Source organism: Etheostoma spectabile, chromosome 2 (assembly GCF_008692095.1).
Source record: "Etheostoma spectabile isolate EspeVRDwgs_2016 chromosome 2, UIUC_Espe_1.0, whole genome shotgun sequence".
NCBI classification, from domain to species: Eukaryota; Metazoa; Chordata; class Actinopteri; order Perciformes; family Percidae; genus Etheostoma; species Etheostoma spectabile.
This window is the reverse complement of record NC_045734.1, coordinates 25,419,238-25,427,760: the sequence shown is the minus strand read 5'-3', so window position 1 is coordinate 25,427,760 and position 8,523 is coordinate 25,419,238.

Below are 8,523 nucleotides of genomic sequence, written 5' to 3'. Positions count from 1 at the left end.
TTTTTTTTAAATGCTAATAACAATATTTTGGAACAATCCGACCTGTTTTTATTTGAGAATGACAATGTATCACAAATAATAAATGTTCTTCCTATAAATACAGGGGCATGAGTATAACAATCCCCTATGTAAAATCCAGGTACATAAGTATACACCACACCCCCCATGTTAAATCCAGGGGCATAATTATACCCCCCCCTAGTTAAAAACAGGGACATAAGTATACACCCCCCCATGTTTAAAATACGGACATAATAAGACCCCCCCTATGTTAAAATACAGGGACAAAGTATACACCCCGCCTATGTTAAAATACAGGGGCACTAAGTATACCCCCCCCCCATGTTAAAACAGGAGTCTTATACACCCCCTATGTTAAAATACAGGGCATAAGTATACACCCCCATGTTAAATACAGGGGCATAAGTATACACCCCCCTATGTTAAAATACAGGGTCAGTATAACACCCCCCCATGTTAAAATACAGCCTAAGTATAGCACCCCCCTATGTAAAAGACAGGGGCATAAGTATACACCCCCCTACTGTTAAAATATTTTTGTTTTTTTATTCCTGTTTTAAATCAAATTCAGCATGGGGGGGGGGGTAAACCTATTCTAGCCACTGCATAAATCCCACTTACAAATATGAACATATAGTTCCACTGGTATGCTTCCTAATGACATTAATGCAAAAGTATGAAGAAATATCAATTCCAGCTGTGTGTGCATGGTTAACAGTCTGAATAGTTCAGTCTACAGCACAAATATTTCCATCCATAGAAAAGAATAATGAAGTCTGACCTCTTCAGAACCATCTGGTGTTGCGGTATATTCCTATAACTGTTTGAGATCAGCTGGTGAGTAAATAGACGGGTAGTTCCGTAGAAGGACACCAGTATGTTGAGAAGGGACCATTGCAATCAGCCAACACATTAAATAATGTTACTGTGTACAGTCTTGAATGAAATTGATCACCTGTTACACTTTTATGGAAGTACAAGATAATATTTGAGAAATTTATCATCAGCTGACTTGCCATAGTGTGAATTTTAGAAGAGTATTTTCTTTTGATGACTGATAAAAGTTTATTTCACTGAGCCCCTCTTATGTATGTTGATGTCATTATTATTATAATGTTTTGACGATCATGCTGCACATGGCATATCGTCTGCTTTATCATCTTACCCATCACACTCCACTGTTATGGGGGGCATTTCAGTAGATTTCCTCACTCACACACAATAAGCATGGAAACTACATGCACACTTCCTGCATTACTGCATTACTTCAAATGCTAAGTTACTCCTCTAGTAAACTAGTATTCACGTAAAATAAAACAATAAAATATTGAGAGCATTCAACAAAGCACTATGGGTAACAAATTCATGTTCTGGTAGCTTTGGACTGGTCACTTGGCTTCCTCAGCACATTCTCAATACAGAATCATTATATATAGACATGGTCGCCATCTGGGGGTGGATATCAGACAGCACATTCTCAATATAACATATAATATATATATAGATATGCCCACCATCTGGTGGTGGAAATCAGACAGCACATTCTCAATATAATATATAATATATATAGACATAGCCAACCATCTGGGGGTGGATATCAGACAGCACATTCTCAACATAAGATATAATGTATATAGATATGGCCACCATCTGGTGGTGGAGATCAGGCAGCACAGTCTCAATATAATATATATTATTTAGATTGATTCTGGCTCCATCTGGTGGTGGAGATCAGGCAACACATTCTTAATATCATATACATAAAATATTGATTTGAGCGCCATCTGGTGGCGGAGATTAGGAGTTGTCATGAAACACAGTCTCAATATAATATATAATATGTATAGTTATGGGCGCCATCCAGTGGCGTAGATCAGGCAACACAGTCTCAATATAATATATATTATTTAGATTGATTCTGGCTCCATCTGGTGGTGGAATGGACTCCATCTGGTGGGGGAGATCAGGCAACACATTCTTAATGTGCTGTCGTCACTCCACTGGCTTCCAGTCCGTTTTAGAATTGATTTTAAACTCCTGCTGTTTGTTTTAAACGCCATTAGGCTTGGCCCCCTCGTACTTGACGAGATTTTAACTGTTCGCGATTGTGGCAGAGCCTTGCGCTCCTGGGTCAGCGTCTGTTAGAGGTCCGAGGTCAAGACTTAAACAGTGGGGCGATCGTTCTTTTGCCGTCGCTGCTCCCAACTGTGGAACAACTACCCCTGACATCCGCACCACTACTGACCCAGCCTTTTTAAACGAAGCTTACGACCCACTTTTTAAATTAGCATTTAATTCCACTAGGGCAATACGGTCTCTTAGGTGGCCTCATTCTGCCGCTCCTTTTTATTACTTTTCTCGAAGGCTTTAATGTCCTGCAGCGCTGCACCACTACAGCACTTTAAATGTATTTGTGTGTCTGTAGTGTTATGTATGTTTTATGGCTTGTTGTAAAGCACTTGGGGTACTTCGGCATTGTAAAGGGCTATACAAATAAACTGATGATTGTTGATTGATTAATCATATACATTATAGATCTGGCGCCATCTGGTGGTGGAAGTCAAGGCAACAACATTCTCAATATGATATCTAAAAATAGATCTGGCTCCATCTGGTGGTGGAGATTAGGCAACACAGACTCAATATAATATTTTTTATATTTGATTCTGGCGCCTCTGGGGGCGGAGTATCAGCACATTCTTAATATATATATATTCTTACAGTAATACGACCACAGATGCCTTGTCCAACCTCATTTCTAAACCAGAGAAACGTCGCAGTTTGTGTGAAAAACATTTATTTTTATAATTATTATACTTGGTGGCAGTCTCATGCCGAGCGTCTTTGGCAAGACACTGAACTCTGAATTCGCCCCCGGTGCTGCGCATCAGAGTGTGTGATGTGTGTGAGTGTGTATCTGATGGCAGGTGGCACCTTGTACGGCAGCCTCGGCACCGTGGAGGAATGTGTGTGGAATGGTGAATGGTGAATGTTTCCTAGTATATGTAAAGCGCTTTGAGTAGTCGTTAGACTAGAAAAGCGCTATAAAATATAGCACATTATACATTTAGGAGGACCCAAAGCCGCGTTCTGGATCGCTGCAGCTGTGATAGATTTTTAGGAGACCTGTAAGACCCGTACAAGTAGTCAAGTCATGAAGATGAAAGCATGGACCAGTTTTTCCAAATCCTGTTGACACATAAGTCCTTTAACCCTTGATTAGGTCCTTAAGGTGATAGAGGCTGAACTTTGTAATTGTCTTAATTCGGCTGTTAAAATTCGGGTCTGAGTCCGTGACTACACCAAGATTTGGCTTTCTCTGTTGTTTGATACACCTGAAATATAGGATTTTCTCGCCTAAATTTTACCCCCTAAAACAGTACTGCAGTTTCCACATGCTTTGGCCCTCTGTGATGACCTGAGTTCATTGTGAAGCGAACACTCTCAGTTTTTGTGTTAGTGGCATTGTGACACTAGGCCTTACTGACACAGAGCTACGAGGTTAGAACACAGAATTTCTATTCGCGCCAAGAAAATCATCTGAAAAATAATAAAAGCACTACTGTAAGCATATTCATGGGCTATATACTAAAAATAGTACCCTAGCACATATCTCAACTTGGAACAGAAAAAAATCGGAAAAAATGACTTAAAATGGATTTTAGAATGTATTTCTACAGTGATGTCTGTGGTTTGTCTCATTGTATTTCTAAAAAAGCCACAAAAGTGCTAAATACATACTTCTGAAATACAAAAACACATCCACATCACTCATACACATGCCTAAAAGAAGTACATACATAGATTTATAGGAATAAGTAATCATAATTTGATGAAATGGTGTGAAATGACATAAGACTGGCCTTATTTTTGCAATGAAGGCTGCGAGCCATCCCAGGATGTTTTTTTGGCCATGTGATTATCATTCAACTCGTCTGCCTATGCGCTACACAGGAATGCCCCAGTTTTATAAACTCTTTCTGTGATGGTGGGATATGCTGTCAGTTTTTCCCAGTGGGACAATGGGGACTGTGGGATTTTCATTGGTTTAGCTTGGGAGTATCTTGAGAATACTTATGCTATTGGCTGAGAACAAGTTCATGGAAACTGCTGACGACACAGAAGCTGACGTGTGGGCAGTGAGAATGTAGGGCGCAACAGGAAAAAGATACACACGATCAAAACCGGAATGATGCATGATTAGATTTCTCTACGTCAAAACTTGGCCAGAAACTACAAGATTGTGAGGGGACCAGATAATTTGGATTACTAGGCTTGGATTTCTAATATCTTGGCATGTTGGCGAAGGTGAATACCACGTTTACGGCGATATTTCACAGCTGTGATTAAAGACACGAGAGACAGGTAGGAAACAACACTCAATTTAGACTTGAATCTGTCTGTCTTGCTTTACTTCAGAACATGATTAACCGTTATGAGTCACCTTATTGCTGTGTGTGGGCTCGATGGATAGAGACTTTAAGCTTTACTACGATGTATGACTTGAGCGTGTTTGACGGTTAATCAAGTAATAACGTCCTTTTATGGTGCGTTCCAATCGAACACCAGTGGAAACAGTGGAAACAAAGGTTTAACATTGTTTGTTTGAAGCTGAGAGCAGACTTTTAATCGTTTCTTTTCTGCTGCAAGAAAAGAACACTCAGTTTTTCCCTCATTTAATTTCAGAAAGTTCTCGGCAACATCCAGTGTGTAATTTGTTCAATGTACTTAGTCAGTTTTTGTATGGACTATAGTCCCCTGGCGATAAGGTTATGTAAATTTGTGTGTTGTCTGCATAACTATGGTAACTTGTTTGTTGTTTTCCATAATCGAGCCAGTAGAGAATGTAGATGTTAAACAGAAAGGCCCCAGAATGGAGCCATGGGGAACTCCGCACGTCATATTTGTATGCTCAGATGTATAATTACCTTTGACCAAAGTAGTTCCCTTTCTGTAAGTAGGATTCAAACCGTTTATTACTGAGCCAAAAGCTACCCAGTTTTCCAATTGGTTTAGTAATATGTCGTGGTCGACGTGTCAAATGCAGCACTGAGATCAAGTAATACTAAGATTGAAATTTTGCCACTATCTGTGTTAGGTGGATTCATTAAAGACTTTGACAAGAGCCGTGTCAGTGCTGTGGTTCGGAGTATCCTAGTTACAATATGGTCCTTCAACCGTGCAAAACGAAGGTGGCTCCTCAACTCATAACTTTTTTCATCTCCCATCGCGGTGGCTCTATCTGCAGCCGTCCCCAGAACTTTATTTTCACACTTTAAAGGGTACAAGCGGCCGAAGGGTTTCATCAGGAGGGTGGCTGGGTCTCCCTTAGAGACCGGGTGAGAGCTCCAGTCATCCGAGAGGAGCTCAGAGTAAGCCACTGCTCCTTCGCGTTGAAGGAGCCAGTAGGTGGTTCGGGCATCTGGTAAGGATGCCTCCTGGGTGCCTCCCTAGGGAGGTGTTCCAGCACGTCCAACTGGGAGGAGACCTCGGGGAAAGACCCAGGACTAGGTGGAGAGATTATATCTCCAAACCTGCCTGGGACGCTCGTGGATCCCCCAGTCGGAGGGTTGATGTGGCTTGGGAAGGGAAGTTTGGGGTCCCCTACTGGAGCGCTGCCCCGCAGACCCGATACCGATAAGCGATGAAGATGATGGATGGATGGATTTAATGCTTGAGGTTTTTTTACTCTAAAATTCTGAGTTTGTTTGATATTACTAACTTTGTTTGACTTTATTGACACAAATCTGACTCCATACCATAGGCTGTCTTGTTTATTGATATCCTACATCAGTATAATCTTATTATTTTTAAAAGGGCAACAAGTACAAATAATATTAAAAGATACAGACAGTGTAACATACAAGATCAATATTGTGAGACCAAATTCATCACAACAAACCTGAAATCCTATCAACTCAGTTCAGTGGTTCCCAAAGTGGGGTCTGGGGAATCTAAAGGGGTCCTGAGAGGGTCCAGGGTCCCAGCAAAAGGGAAATTACTATTTTCCCTATAATTCCACCATTAGTACACCATGATCAGAATGTATGATTAGTTTAATCATGGATGTCGACACCTATTCTGTCCAGAGGGGGTCCCTGGCCTGATTAGAGTCCGTTTAGGTGTCCTTTACTGGAACAGGAAAAAGTTTGGAAACCACAGTTCTAGGTTATGATATCACTGGCCAAGTTTATTGGCTTCCAATCGCCTAAACAATCACTTTTAAAAACCTAACAAATCTACTGTGCTTTACATTTACTGTGTGAGAAATACATTTTTCATTGAACAGTTGAGACCAGTCCGCCACCCACACTGTGAGCTCAAAATGTATGTAATAGCTTTGTTGTGAGGATAACACAAAATGAATAACTAAAACTTTGTTTGATTCTAATAAGTTATCTTTAAACTTAACTTTAAACTAAACTAAATGCATATTTGGAATCATACTACAAATACAGATGTTCAATTAGTATTGAACTAAAACAACAAAGAGTCTGAAATACATTTCTGGGGTTTTACTTGAATACAACCTGTGCTGAAAGCCCCTTATTAAATATGTGTGCATGAGATGGCAGGAGTAATAGTACTACTGATCAATAGTACATACTTGTTACACATACGAATGCTCCTCTGCTCTTCAAACTATTCTTATAATAATATTACAGATAACATGTATCAGTTTTTATGTATTTGGTAAATTTGACTGTTTGTGTTTCAGTCAGTGGTTTTAATTTTAGTTTTCACTGTGTTGTCTTGCAACGCTGTTGAGTTCAAGATAAATAAATGAAATGAAACAAGCTAAATGGATGAATACATTCATAAGATAAGATAAGATTTAAATTTTTGCAGAGGTATCTCTTCAAAAATTTAAAAATCACTCCTTTGTTTTGAGGAAGATCAGCCGTAAACTAGAGGGTGTATTAGGGGGGACCATCAAATACTGTAAGAAAAAACAACTTGATGATAAGATATTTTACAGCCCAAATCGAGTCAAGACAGCTCACAGAAGACAGAGAGAGAATAGGGATGAATGTGATGATGTGAGGCAGGCAGGTCTGGAACGCCTTTCCTTGAATGTCAGACGAGCTTCTGGCAGACAAGCAGAATACGGAGATAGGTGTACAGGACGAAGAAGAGGGGACAAAGGGTGTGTTCACCAAAATAGATGACTACTATGGTTTGTTCAGAGTTGTTCCCACACAGGAGAGTGAACACCAAGGCCGTGGAACAGAACCATCCTATCAGGTTATTGCCACACAGCGGTAATCGGATGTGAGATAGAGGACCAAAACCCACATGCAAATACAGGATAGAGCACGGCAAAAAACACAAGATGTGTTACATCTAATGTCATTTAATGTGATAGTAGTAGGCTGGCAAATAGCAAACAAATCTATTCCATAGCCATGAGCTGAGGACAGTCAGCCAATGTAACCTACGTGTAAATAACACTAATCTGAATGAAACAATAATGGACGTGAGTATTTAAATGAGTGCAGACACAATGTCATCCGAAACCTGGGGGAAAGAAGCCGGATGAGCCGTACGAGAGGTAAAAGGCGACAGCTGATAACAATATAAATGGGCTGATGCAGAGAATTCTCCGACAACTGTCAGAATAATGACAACGTTAGCAGAGACAATTAGTATGTAGAGCAACGAGACACAGACTGAAAGGAACAGATATCGAGGGGCCAAAGTCTGCAAAACAGAGGAACCGAAAATACAGAGGATTCAGGGTGTTGTTGCTCATTTATGTCTGACAACAAGCGAAGCGGAAGAAGAGAAGTGAGACAGATGGCAGGAAACAGTAAATGCAGATAAAATGTCACAGCAAAAAATGTTCCATTTTAACAGTTGAGCAACACATTAGGAATAAACCCAGCATCATGTATCAGTTGCAATAAAGTGCCCCACTTTAACCAATGGGGAAGTTCGAAAGACCCAAAACATGGACCATGGAAGAAAAGGTCAGTGTACAATGAACTTAATGCATGGCTACCTCACATTTTCATTGAAAATATTAGAGTTGAAGTGACAGGATGAAAAAGAGATATCAGGTAACAAGGCTTATACAGACAGACTTATAAGGTTCTTTTCCACAAGTGATATATTGCAATTAAATGTCAAACTTGTAAAGCTTAAGCAGTACGTGAAAGTCACTCCACTTTTGTGTCTTACTACAGGTATGATCACGAAACAATATACTGTATAAGTGTTCACATGTCCTTGGCTTCTGTCCAGCAGGGGTAAAGACTTCAGAAAAAAGGCGTTTGATCAGAGTATGGAACATTTAGAATAATACACAGCACCTCCCCTGACCCACGCAGACGAGGCAGCAGTCTGAAACTTTATCCTTTTGCTGTCACACTGAGACAGCAACGTGTCCACACAGGGTCCACGGAGCGGACACAAACAAACCCCAAACAGAAGGGACAGACAATTGAGACAGCTCTGGAGATAGATAGATAGAAGATAGATGAGATAGATCGATAGATAGAT